Below are 763 nucleotides of genomic sequence, written 5' to 3' on the forward strand. Positions count from 1 at the left end.
TTTTATAACTATGAGGACTTGCTCCAGGTTTATCTGATGAAGACATATACAGGCCTAAAGGTATAGGGTTACTGTAGAGAGCGACGTGGTAACACTTTGACTACTTACAATAAGTATCACTCTCTTGTAAGTAAATATATTGATAGATCCTTCAGGACATCTGGCACTCAACTTCGTGATTGTGTCTAATTCCGCTTAATCCAGGGCTAGGGACTGTATGTTCCTCTTGTTCCATTAGATCACCGCGTTGGATACAGGTACAGATGCAAACAGCTGAGATACATATTTATTTTCAACAACTTTTACATGTATACTAGCATGGGACACGAATTTGAATTACCAACATTATTGGATACTGTTGACTCTTTCTCTTTATATACATTCTTAGTTCTTTGTTGTGTTAAACGTCATGTTGGGAATTGGCCTTGCCATTATTGACCTGGATCGTCCATATTGGTTGACGGCGTATCATCGTAAACTGAAATCAGTGGGGATTAATCAAGTGAAGAAAATTAAAATCAGCATTCTGTGAACTTCACAGATAGCCTGGCGATCAGCATACCTATGTTTATGGTTGAATGTGGTGTCATATCTGGTGTCTTGGCACAGCGTTCCATTGATGCCGCACTAAAATCATGTCATCTAGACTATTTTCGCAGAGACTGTGAACTGACAGAAAGAATGTTTAATCACAATAAAACAAACACATACGAACAATTAAATCATGCTTGGCTCTCTGTCTTTATACTTTCAGATCCGAATC

This window comes from Liolophura sinensis, chromosome 7, assembly GCF_032854445.1.
Source record: "Liolophura sinensis isolate JHLJ2023 chromosome 7, CUHK_Ljap_v2, whole genome shotgun sequence".
Taxonomy (NCBI): Eukaryota; Metazoa; Mollusca; class Polyplacophora; order Chitonida; family Chitonidae; genus Liolophura; species Liolophura sinensis.